Source organism: Mastigoproctus giganteus, chromosome 2, assembly GCF_048544385.1.
Source record: "Mastigoproctus giganteus isolate SK-2022 chromosome 2, ASM4854438v1, whole genome shotgun sequence".
NCBI classification, from domain to species: domain Eukaryota; kingdom Metazoa; phylum Arthropoda; class Arachnida; order Uropygi; family Thelyphonidae; genus Mastigoproctus; species Mastigoproctus giganteus.
This window is the reverse complement of record NC_143576.1, coordinates 92,304,501-92,317,893: the sequence shown is the minus strand read 5'-3', so window position 1 is coordinate 92,317,893 and position 13,393 is coordinate 92,304,501.

Genomic DNA, 13,393 nt, shown 5'->3' with positions numbered 1-13,393 from the left:
CACTGGAGTAAAATTGCATAAGGAATACTTATCCAGTAACTGGTTGCGCCAACTTTAGCATGCAGCAAGCCTGCATACTTCGCGACATAGACATATCAATGTGTACCAACTTTCCATGCCATGCTGCGCGCTAAAGGTAGCGCAACCTGGTACTGTGTTAGTTGTTCTAATGCAGTGTTATCTCAGTGGACAGTTATGCAGAGCAATTGGTTCCTGAATGAAAATTTTACACAACCAAAAATAGGAGAGGCAGTAATATCAGTTCATTTCGAAGGCTGCTGTCCGCATGAATTATAGGTTAGGGCAGTGGTCTCAACTGGCGACCCGCGGGCCGCATCCGGCCCCCCGAAGCAATTTTACACAGCCCGCAAATACATTTCAATTATGTATTTGTTGTAAATACGGTGCTTATATTCACTCTCATTTTGTTAAAAAAAAATTCCGGCCCGTCAGCTGCTTTCAGATCGTGCATTCGGCCAGCATGCAATTTGAGTTTGAGACCGCTGGGTTAGGGTACAGAATACCCATTGCCACGCCTACCTTTTCCAAGGCAGAGTGCTCCTTCACTTAATGCCACGTCTTCGTACAATGCGATATGATGCTGCATGCATACAATTCAGAGCGTGAAAAGGCAAATCGAAAGATTTGACTTTTAAATATAGTCGGCGCCACACACAGTGGTAAGAATCGTCATCTTAAAAAATACCTCACAGATGTCTTGCGTTTCCTAGACCAAAGGTCTATCCATGCATGCAAGAGCAGTTGTGGGAAACCACCGGTGGCGCCTCACCCCCAAACACTATGTAGACATGTATAGTATCTTATGTAGAGCGGCACCTGAACGTCAGTTTAACTCCGCCTTGGTACCATGATGGCTACAGAACTCTGTAAAAAGCCAGAAATGTGTGTAATGTTATGTTTGTGGGATATAAGTGTTGTTTTGTTTTTAGTTGTTTCTAGTCACTTTGTCAGCAAGAAGGCAATCATCTGGAAAGCCTGCCCAGTGCCCTTCTACACACTACGAGGAGGCTGCCATGACTACACATGTATCGTGACCAACCTCGGAATGTACTGAATTCAAAGCGCGTCTGGAACCATTCAAAAGAATCCCGTGTCGGCAAGCCGGCACCAGCACACTCACGCATAATCATTCCCTTTCACTCAGAATACAGGACACAAGAAAACAAAGAAAGAAAGAAGAAAATAGCATAAAGGGAAAAAAAGTGGAATAGGATAAAGGATACTGCACGGCCATGTCTTTAGCCAGTGCTACCCAAAGTAGTCCACAAAGGGTAAAAGTTTTCAATTAAACAACAGCAGTAAAGTCATCCAAAATACGGCATGGCATGAACAAGTTCAAAATATAGATCTGTTTATCTTGAGGGGTATCAGAGGTGTGTAGTTGATGACGGCATCACAGAGGAAGACTGAATTTCGGTGATGCTAAAAAAGGAAGGTCTATACACGAATTATTCTACCTTTCTTCTACCATTAAGTAGAATTTTCTAATTTGATCACTGCCTGATGAATTAGGCGTTAAGGCATGGGATACTGCCTCTACCCACGATCACGACGATTTAGTATTCACACCACGCAATCACGAATATAACGCAACTTCAAAATAAATTTAATACAATTTAAAAACATATAATTTAAAAGCCTATATATATATAGATCCGTTTTTACGTTATATAAATCTATTTACAATATGTACACTATCTATTTACATATATGCAATATATACATCTAAAATCAATTATTTATAATCATGAAAATTAAATGTCTTCTTATAAAAACTTCATTTATAAACTCCAAAAATTTAACAGTAGCACGAACATCTGAAACTGCAACCCTGGTAGGGTTTCACGTACGATTCGTTCAATAACCAAACAATCAATAATGGTTAACCAAATTACAACAATAATAATCAAATAACATTCAACCAACGGCAATTCTATGGTTGGAAACAGCTCCTGATGCAAGAGGCCAATAAAACTTGTGCAGGGTAACAGAGAGGCTACAGACAGTTAAATAGTAACCAAGTACAACTGCGGTAACCAAAAATTAATTTCAGAACGCACAACTTGTATCTTGTCACGGATGGCGTCTCGCAACCGACTATCGAACCCGGTTCCACTCTTTTCAGAAAAAATCAAGAAGGTACAGTTAGGGTGGGCTCAGGAACACCAACATTGGACAGTGGAGGCAGGGCCGCGCCGTATATATTGGCTGCCCGTATTCAAAGGAAAAATATGCCAATCCGGAACATTGTAATCCCCTCCCCCCAAAATAACATTTTTTGTAATAATATTTTATCGATATTAGAATTTATAACTACTATTTAAATTTTTTAAATTTTATTTCCTTATTACGCTTTATTCATGCTACACATATTTGAATATGAATATGAAAAGTAACATAAAATTAAAATAAAATTAAAATAGCTTTGGAAATAAATTTGATATGAATGTTTTAAATAATATCACAGTACTGAAAAAAAAATCATGAAAACAGATATTAATAATAACTGTTATAAAAATACATAAATATATAATAATAACCTTTATTTATAACTAAACATAATTACATGTATAAAGTTTAATTTATGTGTTATTACATATTGAACTTATAAAATAAATTGAAATAAAATGACTAGATATTAAATAAATTGAACTTTTCGGGCTTTCAGTTCTGAAAATTTTTTTATCACGTCGTGCATATCTAAACTTTCAGCTAAATCATATTCTATCGAGACTAGTGCTAAATTATCCAATCTGTCTTGGGACATCGTTCTACGAAGATAATTTTTAATTATTTTTAATTTGGAAAATGATCTTTCCCCGGTAGCTACACTCAATGGCAATGTAAGAAGTATTCTTAAAGCAACCACTACGTTTAGAAAAGTGATGCATAAATTATTTTCAAAAATATATTCTAATACTTCTGTTACTCTCAAATCTGGTTTTAAAATATTTTTGAAGTATTTTAAATTCGTCCGTATTTCAATGGCATCGATATCCTTTTCGTTCTTGATATCGTCTGTTTATTTATTTTGCAAATCTTTACAACATTTTAGATTTTCTTGATAGATTACATGCTTTAAATTATGTGTAATAAAAAACACTGAAATCATCACTATGTGTTCTTAATAAATCAGAACTTTCTTTAAGAGAATTTATTGTTGTGTCTAGTATTTAAAAATAAAAATTAATTTAAAAATTTAACTGTGCATCTTCTATGCCTTCATCTGGATTTTCATAATCAAATGATTCAAATTTAATTTTCTTTTTACGTCGAAGTATAAGAGAGACATCAGGAAATTTAGTTTTGGTTTCCAATATTTCAGCTAATCGTTTTGATTCATTTAAAAACTAAAAATCCACTATCAGATCGTTTACTTTGTAAGTAATTAGATAACTTATTTAATTGATCAAGCCAAGAAATTATATTCAATTTTGGATTTGGCACATTGTTTTACTTAACTGCATTCACATTATTTAATATTTCGTCCCAAATTACTATTGAACATATAAATTTAAATCATTCTAATTTCGAGGCTAAACATTTTGACTGGTGTCGTGATTTAACATCTTTATTCTTATCTTCCATTATTCCTAAAAGGGCTTCATAAATTTCGCCTATTTCTTGTCTTAATGGCCTTATTGCATCTATATGACTTTCCCATCTTGTATAGCTTACTGGTTTTAAAAGTTATTTCGAAACATTTTTTCAAAACGTCCCAACGTTGCGTGGACGAAGAAAAAATATAAACAATTCTTGAACTGAGTTTAAAAAAATCTACTGTTTCAAAATTAATTTTGGCAGCATCATTAACCACCAAGATGAGACTATGTGCAGCGCAGGGTACAAAAAAAGCACGATGGTTGATATTCAAAATTTTTCTTTGCAAATCATTGTTTGCCCCTCATGTTAGCTCTGTTGTCATAACCTTTCCCGCGCATATCATTAATATCAAGGCCTAATTCATTAAACTTGTTTAAAATAAATGCACTTAACCCTTCTCCCGACGAATTTGTTATAGGAGAAAAACCAAAAAAAGTGTTCTCTTAAATCTACTTTTTTGTTAACTCATTTAATTTACAAATCTAATTATAATAGTAAATTGTTCCATATGGCTTACGTCAGGCGTACAATCTAATAATATAAAAAATATTTACATTGTTTTGCCATAAACCATATATTGTCGTTAATTTGGGTAGCAATTAATGAAATTATTTAATTCTGAATTTTGTCACCCAGATATGTTGGCATACATGGGTGAGTACTTGGAGAATTTTGTATTCTTCGAAGGTGTTGTGAAATAGTTGAATCAAATTTTGAAATCATTTCCACAGCTTTTAAAAAATTGGCATTATTTGAGTCAAACAAAATATTATTGGTTCCCCTGAGACAGGAAGTGGCAACCTTTTTGAGTGAAAAGTCATTTTTGATCTAATTAAAAAAAAAGGAATCCGAAGAGCCGCACTTCAGCTCAAGCTTGACGGGTGGGGGAGTTTTTTAAGAAATGGAATAGAGTGGGAAGGTGTTTTATTAAAAAATTATATATTTTTTGAAATATATTTATTAATAATATTTCTAATTAATGTGACTTTTGCTGCTGAACTTCTTGAGCGAGTCTCTCAACATCAGGAAAGTATGCGGTAATTTTCATCTTTAAACATGCTGAGAGACTTGCATTGTTCAGACGGTTTCTTGATTTATTTTTAATACAGTTCATGTTCGAAAATATTTGCCCCCGCAGAAATTCGTCGAACCAAAAACTGAGAGAAGTCCAAACGCAAATATTTTCAAATTTATATATGCGTCCGGTAAGCTATACCACGCATCGAACACAATTTGGTCTTGCTTTTTCAACTCTTCTATCGGCATCCATTTATGTAGAATTGCAAGGGCATCCTTTTGCCTCTACAAATCTTCAATTTCAGTTTTAAGGCATTTTAATCTTGCATTCCACATGTCCTTGATTTTTAAGTCTTCTAACTCCATTTCATATTGTGCTTCATGTGGGCTAAAAGTTAAAGCGCCGCAGGTTGCCGACCTCTGCCCTAAGGGCTAAATTTTGTCGTGCCAAAAACTGAAATATATATATTATCCGTTTTATTACTTCATACCAAAGAAAGGAATTTTTTCATGATTAAATATTTCTTGCTCGTAGTGATCTATCGTAGTTTTGTTTTCTAACGCTTTTCTAAGATCCATCCATTTAGTATAATATTTAATATGAGTTTCATTCTTTTCATGTCTCGATAAAAATTGGGACAAATGTTGCCACTCTGAAAATCCATTTGTAGCTAACAAAGTCTTGGGAAAACCGAAAAGTTTATGGGGAAAACAAAAAACATTATTCAAAGATATAGAGTAGAGTAACCAATTTCTTGAGGTTTTTTCCCCATTAGGTAAAGTACGTTTGCAATATGAATCGGAAATTTTTTCCCATTGTCATCAACAGGATAATTAATATTTTTTACTTGTACAGGTTCATTTTGAATTAAAAGTTGCACTAACTTTTTAGACAGCCTTAACGGCTACATACCGGAATCGTCAGTTATTACATCTACTTCAAATATCCTTTATTTGCGTTTCGGTAGAGCCTTTTTCAGCACTACTTCTATCTTGACCTTCATTTTTATCTTCAAATTCATTTTTATTCTCCTCGTCTTCTTTATAATTTTCTTCGTCGGAACCCAAACGACTTTCACTACTTTCTGCTACGGTTACTGCACACGTTGAAGATGTTGACGGTTCTTCGAGACTTTGAAAGTATTTAAAAATAGCACCTTCCGATTTTTTATTTTCTTCATCTTTTACTTTTCTTTTTTACGATACTGCGCATCGGAAAATCTTTTTGTTTATTCGGCAAGTCTGGCTGTCTTTAGGCATGGTTGAATTTAAAAAAAATATTTTCTATTACTATTATAAATAAATAATATACATATATTTTTCAGTTACGAAAACTCACCTTCTGCAGGGTAATTTGACGTCAATATTTAATTTAAGGAAATTAGATAATTTATAACAAACTTAACGCTGATAATATTTATTAAAATTGGCGCCTCCGTAGCCAGGTGGGAAGGAGCAGCAGTACGTAGCACACGCTTCTTGATTATACTGGGGTTAGAGCCCGTCACCACCAAATACAGAGGATGCGGAAAGGTCAGGGAATGACCACCGCATATCCGGGAGCAATATGGCCTTAGTTGCTAATGCTCCTAATAACAACAACCTAATATTTATTAAATTTATTTTTTTAATATTCTTATGTAATACACTGCACTTTAAAATAAAACTATTAAATGTTAAATTTCAGTTCATTACCTCTGTAAACGATACTCGATATAACCTAAGTGACAAAAGATGACGACTTGGTTCGAACGAGTAACAGTTCGAGTTAAAGACCGACAAATACCGAGTCAACAAATAAAGACTACATTTACAGAACAACTATCAAGAACAATTAGCGCTTTGATAAGTGTTTGGCTGCCTGTTATTTTTATGTTAATTTATTATGACATGAATTTCTTTATTTGTACAAAGGGTACTAGGAAAGTTTTGCAATATGACGCAACAATGAATCACAGGAAGCTGCTTGTTGCTGCATGTTGAGACATGTTCATACGTGCATAGTAGCCGCCGCGCCAAGTCGATGGGCTCAGTTATTCATTAGTAGTGAGAGTGCAAAGTGCTTGCGATGGCATCGTGGTCACGAAATGAGATAAGGACAGTTTTGCGGTATAATTTCGTGCGTGGTTTAACCATAGACCAGTGCTTAGAAGAAATGACTCTTGCACTAGATGATGATTGTCCACATCGTACAACGATATTCAGGTGGTATAGGGAATTCCAAAGGGGAAATTTCACTCTGGAGGATTCTGAGAGGCCCGGAAGTCCACGAACGTCAGTTACGGAGGAAAACGTTACTGCTGTGAGGAAAATGCTTGACGAAAACAGGCGAGTGACCTACCAACAGATAGAGGATACTTTGGGCCTAAATGCACCAGCAATTCGTTCGATTCTGCAAATTCATTTGCACGTGAAGAAACTTTGTTCTCTCTGGGTGCCGCATCAACTGACTGAAGAGCAGATGACACGACGTGTGACTTGGTGCCGGGAGATGTTAAAAAAGTTTGATAAGGGACAAACTCGGTATGTGAACAACAACGTGACAGGTGACGAGACTTGGCTGTACTATTACGATCTGCCGACCAAGGCTCAAAACAAAGTTTGGGTCTTTGATGATGACGACACACCCGTAATTGTCAGAAAATCCCGATCTGTAAAGAAGAAAATGATAGCTGTATTTTTCAAATCGAGTGGAATTGTGGAACATGTCGTTTTGGACACGCAGAAGACAGTCACAGCTAAGTGGTATACTGAACAATGCCTGCCTAAAGTCATTGGATCTATGAAGAACCTGCGGCCAAAGTCAAGAATGGACACCTGGTACCTCCGTCACGATAATGCTGCAGCTCACCGCGCCAAAGCCTGCACCGAATATTTGACCACGACAGGACTGAAACTTCTCGAGCACCCTCCCTACAGTCCAGACCTTGCTCCCTGCGACTTTGCACTGTTCCCGCATGTGAAAATGAAGCTAAAAGGGAGGCGGTTTTCCAGTGATGAGGACCTTCTACGGGCTTGGGACAACGAGTGTGCTTTACTCCCTAGTGAAACTTGGCAGAACTGGTTTAAAGATTGGTTTCGGAGGATGGAGAGGTGTATTGAAAGTAGAGGAAATTACTTTGAAAAAATTAAATAAACAAAGCTGTATTGCAAAACTTTCCTAGTACCCTTTGTATTTTTATTTATTCAAATTATGCTTAGATTCTACATCATTTCGGCCGCCCTTGGATTTGTTCGACCGTGTTCGTCGCACAGGGTTGGCACAGGGTATACCTGGTCTGAAAATCCCGGTTCCTGCTGTTTGACGCTGATGTTGACTTGTGCTGCTTCCGCCAAAATAGCAAGAGTCCACGGACCCATCCTGTCAGGCGTCAAAAGTGCAGGCTTGGGTCCCTTGATAACAATGTAGCAACATTTGCATTCCACGAGTTATCTGAAAATTGTTGCCGACCAGGTTGCATTGTATTATCCATCCAATTTGCAACAACTGTGAGAAGCACTTGGGTCACTGTGCAGCAATCCTGTGGCACACTTTCGACACCGTGTTGAGTCCATGCCATGACGATTTCAGCCTGGTCTGAGTGCGCGAGGGTGAATAAGTACACGTGCTTTGAGTGATCCTGGTTCAAGCCGGTATGATTGCGAAACCGTGCTCCCTTGTAACCCCCATCATTGAGTGGACGTTCCGGAGTATAAACAGAATTTTTTTCCCCTCGCTATTAGGCTGGTGTACCTAATAAAGTGGCCACTCAGTGTATATGTGGGGGGAGGGGATTATGATGCTTCGTCTGCCTTTATATATATATCTTCTATTTATTATTTTTTATTATATATAACTTTTATTTATTTAATCTGTTCCTCAATGCTATAAGACTTATTTAATTATTCCCTGTACTCTACTATGCCCCCGTTTTGTCCCCGCCCACTTTACATCTGACTTGTTAATTTCCCAGAAGATTCTAGATTCTAGGGGGTCTCAACGATTTAGGTATTCCTCCTCTGGACTGGCTGGAGTTCAAAATGACTGACAGACACATAGTACCAAAACATAATAATATTTATTGACATTATATACATTTCAATCAACAGCTACAATTAACTGTGAACTTTATTACGTGTGGCTTTTTTAGACTGCTAGGCCTTATCTGTGTAAATATCATTGTAATTCAAACTACAAAAGTTTATATATATATATATATATATATATATATATATATATATATATATATATATATATATCATCATGTTCTTCGTGTGCCTCATCCTTGGGTTCTAACAGATCTAGGAGTTCATTATATCTCATAATCCTCACATCAGCTTTCCTACTAATCAACTGTCCTAGTAGGTCTACAGGTAGCTTTCAGTATGAGAATAAACAATTACAAGTAGCTATATATATATATATATAGCATCCAAATATTCCAGAGTTAAATTGCAAAATATATATATAAAAAACTTTTTACTGTGTTACCAAATATAAACTTATTAAGTGTTACTTATAGAACAAACCGATTAATGCCATCAAATGATAGAACATTACATCGGACGTTAGGTATGTCCAAATTATATAATTTGGACATACCTAATATAATTTGGACATACCAAATTATAATATTTGGACATAAGCCCTCGACAAAGTCTCTTGCAAAATATGTGCCCATGTAAGGCTTATTATGTTGATTAAACTAATATTATAATTTTCATATAATAATTTTTCATGTAATTTTTCATGTATACTGGAGGTATGGTTGGTCTGTGGTTACATCGATTTTCAAACTATGGATTTACTTACATTACACTATAACTTATATAATTTGGATATATATATATATATATCCCTTTCCAAAATTATTACGTACACACATATATATATATATATCCCTTTCCAAAATTATTACGTACACACACATATATATATATATATATCTCAGTTAGAAAATCCTTTCCTCAACCACAGATCTGTTCATTATTCATAATCAACCAATGTAATTAACAATCTTCCCGTATATCTAATCCAATAATTCTTTAATTAGCTAGACACTCAATCAGTGTTTTATCCGTTTAAACAATTACTATCACACTAAGTTATACTCTTAATAAATCCAAATTCACTATAATTTAACATTCAAGTACAATCCGTTGTTACCTAATTAGTCATTCCCCGAAAATTAACTATTATATCAAGGTATCCTTTCTACCCACTAATTAACTTTTACCATAAGGTCCTACTCATTAATTTCTCTACAACTCTGTGTACATGGGTGCAATTATGTTTAGTTTTCTCCCATAGATTAAGTATTTCCTCTAGAGTCCTTCCTTCACTAACTTAAGATTTTTCCGTACTTAACTATCACTAACCGAGAGAGAACACTCGGTAAACTGAATACTCAGTTTACCGAGTGTTCTCTCTATTCTATCTGCATAACGGCGTAGACTAGAAGGCGGGCGGTTGTAAATCCTTGGAATATATCAACCTATCTGAGGTTCGCTCTCCCGTAGGCACTGCTCTGCTGAGTTGAATAAGGATCCTTTCTTACGTCATCGGTCAGTGCTCATCCGTATACCGCTCTAGCACTGCGAAAATTTTAGGGTCGGCCTGTCGCTCATCACTGCTCAGTTGAGTACCCTGCCTCTATTGGGCGTTCTTCTCTTTCTTTCTCTATGAATTGCATCAACTTCTCTCACTGTGCTGTATTCATTGGCTACTGCTGTATCTTCATTCTTCTACGTGGACACATTCTTTCTCCAACTTAAAACTTATATAAATTACTCACAAGAAAACTTTCCTTCCCATTCCTCCGGCCGCCTCTCCAAAACCTTTCACCACAACCCAAAACTCGACAACGACTCTGCTACACGACTGTCTTCCTACACACACTCCAAAAGACTCTCCAAAAAAAACTTTATTTCTCTTTACTCTGAATTTCAAAATTTCCTACGCTTTTCTCTCTGACCAATCGCTGACCTGTACATCTCTTCCCCTGTAATTCCCATTCGTCTCCTATACTCTTCCGTGGGCGTGTCTTCCATCCTTTTTTACAGAGGGCTTCCGGTTTCCAGCAATTTCTCGAACTTTTCTAGAAAGGTGACCGAAAGTTTCTCGATCTTCTTTGTGTTTGCCCAGCTACGACCTGTATTTGTCTTGTTACACCTGTCATTAATTGGTCCCATTAAATTTTTAAAGTGTGCACTCAATTTCTTGAGTACCTCAATTACTGAGCTCCATCTCTATCTTAAATATGTTTTTGTTTCGGCCCATTGTTCTTTAGGGGCGAAATGTTGACTCTGATCTGTGCTCATTAACTATGGACTGTTCCATCGGTGTTCCTATTGTATCGCGTGTTCGAAACGCTCCCCCCCCCCCCGTTGCTACGTTAATCTTCCTCTTGTTTAAAGTAACAGGCGAAACGAGCACATTTAAGCCTGGGACTTATCTGAATTATCCTATTCAAATTCTGTTATTTAGTTTTGACCTGATATATTTCTAATGGTTGTCTGTATTAATATTCATTAATAATTTTCCAATATCAATAACCATTATTAAATAACGGTTGTAAGGACGGGTCCTTACATATAACCTAGTACTGTATTTTCTGAGTGTATGTAGCATCGTCTCCAGTCTAAAGCATTGGTTTTTATTTAATTAAGAGAAGGAAGAGAGGGGAAAGAAATAAAAAACAAAAGATGAATTAATAAAATTAATTTGAGCTTCTTAAAGATAGTAATTTTTTTAAAGATTTTTTTTGCCATCACATGATGCGTTTTATACTAGTAATTTAAATAATTAAAATGCGATTAAAGAATTCTTGATAAGACAGATGTATGACACAGTTCCTAAGGTTTTGCTGATGATTAAGGAATCCTTAAGCTACTTACTGCAGGTGTCGTTAATAATTATGTGGATGATTAACCACTTCGTAACCGGTAATCCCTCAAGGGAATAATCGCAGCATTTCGCAGATTATTGCTTCCGACGTCGACTTCTCCTGTCAATATGGAGATCGCTGTCGTAGAGAAAACTACCACAAGTAATGTATGGAGTTTTAAAAAAAAATCCTTCCCTAAAGCCTTTTCTGCGAGGTTCTTTTTTTGAGGGAAGGTTGCTCCTTTATAGTTATCGTCGATTAATTAGTCATCCGTCTCGACTACTTCTCTTATGTTATTATTTATTTCATCGCCAACAAAGCGATATAAGTTCCAATACATCTGTGTTATCCTTTCGGTAGAAGCGCATGTTGACCGCCGAATTTGCACGTTTGTCGGATGAACACAACAGGATGAAAATATTGAAAGCTATTATTTCTTACTATCAGTTTATTAACACAAGGTTCACACCCTGTACAGAAAATGGGCTAGGAGGGTGTACAGAAATTTTAAAATATACATTATACACTTTTGTACAAATTTTCAGATCTTTACAATATAATTATTGTATAATAATAACTATTAAACAGATCTTGATAATTGAAGAGTTAAATACTTAGGTTGACTTCTTTATCAGCAACTAACATAACAGATTTATTTATATTCGTTATATTATTGCATTTAATTGTTCATATCATACAAATTTCTGATAAAAACTGCTCAATTTTCACAGCAATCCTGGTGATTTAGTCAGGATTTGGTCTATAATTTGGCTTCTGCAGGTTTTATTGACTTCAAACTTCACCGGATCAATGGAGAAGGTGTTGAAGTGTTCAATGGTGCTACATGGAAACATTCCTTTTAGGGAATCCAAGTTTGATAGCTTCATCCTAAGTGGGTGATGGCTTCTATTTCTTCCTCTTGTTAGTGCGATGATATTCTATTGATGGGGCATCAATCTGGCGAGTTAGCAGCTTGGTGAGCGTTGACAGATTTTTATTATTTTTTTTTTTGAGGACAGTGAGCTTCCAGGAGGTCATGCCTAGATTGACTAGGAGAATGGATTTCGAGATGGTGAATGGGTTCCCTCCCAGACGGTTCAGCCACTGCAGAATTCAATATTCCATTGACAGAAATTTATTACATCGAGAGGTAAATGCAGAGGACCAGATTTCTGAGGCATATAGTGGTATGGGTGTGAGACATCTATTAATGTATTGTCCAATCAGTTTGGTGTTCTGACAGCCTGCGAGCTCCTGGCGGATAGCCCAGAAAGCAGCATAGGTCTTCTTCTTTGCCTTTAGAAAGTGTTCCTTGAAATTTAAGTCTTCATCCCACGTTAGTTCCAGGTCGGTATGAGATAAAACATTGGGGACTGACTCACCATTATCTGTATCTCGAATGTCATTCTTGACCTTCCTCTTCGTGATTGTCATGTGGGCTGACTTGGAATTGTTGAGTTGCAGTCCAGCTCGCTGCAAAAAGTCAATTAACTGTTGAATTTGCTTGGAGGTTTCATTATTATTATTTTTAAATCTATTTGGGGTCTTTTGAATTGATAAAGAATTTTCGATCATCAGCGAAGGAACTTAAATTTGGATTTTTTGCGAGGAATGGTTCAAGTAGGATTGCGAAAGGGTTGTCGACATCACCCCACCTTGAGGTACACCCCTCGTTGCATAGGTTGTTTTCTGGTGAGTTCCATTGGCTATAATTAAGTGTCTCCACTGTAGTAAGGACTTCAGAATGCTGACAATTTGGTTAGATACTTTGAAATATTCTAAATATTCTATTAAGATGCCTATAAGAGTAGGAATGGAGACAGTATCGAAGGCAGATTTGATATCGAAGAAGATTATGTCCAGCTGGGCTCTGTCATTCAAGGCTT